Source organism: Penaeus monodon, chromosome 28 (assembly GCF_015228065.2).
Source record: "Penaeus monodon isolate SGIC_2016 chromosome 28, NSTDA_Pmon_1, whole genome shotgun sequence".
In the NCBI taxonomy this organism is placed as follows: Eukaryota; Metazoa; Arthropoda; class Malacostraca; order Decapoda; family Penaeidae; genus Penaeus; species Penaeus monodon.
The window spans coordinates 4,262,258-4,262,613 of record NC_051413.1 but is presented as its reverse complement, the minus strand read 5'-3'; the positions used below and the strand labels follow the sequence as shown (position 1 = coordinate 4,262,613).

Genomic DNA, 356 nt, shown 5'->3' with positions numbered 1-356 from the left:
GGAGGGCATAAGCTAGGTCTATATACTTATATAGACCTTGGACTTAAGTATCAGGAAAATTGCAGGGTAAAAGTGAATGATCGAAGTAAAACTTTTAGTAATTTTAGTGAAGTACATTCATAATAAAAAGGGAACTTTGCCCCCTAAGCCCCCTTTCAGTGGAGGTTGCCGCCCTTCTATTCCCGCCTGGTCTGCAAAATCCACTTGTATATTTTGGCAAATATCTGGATCTCGTACCGATAATTTCTCACCTTGACTAATATGCCCAGCCTGCGAGTCTTCAAGATCCTCTTCGACACTGTTGGCGGAAATTGCGACCACTATTCTTTTTCGTTATTGCCATGATATTTTGCATG

At 41.0% G+C, this 356-nt stretch overlaps 1 protein-coding gene across 1 annotated transcript in view; it reads right to left on the bottom strand.

The window, feature by feature from the left end:
- LOC119591300 (laminin subunit gamma-1-like) overlaps positions 1 to 356 on the bottom strand; it is an 83,409-nt gene that overhangs the window by 36,851 nt on the left and 46,202 nt on the right. The window lies entirely within an intron of this gene.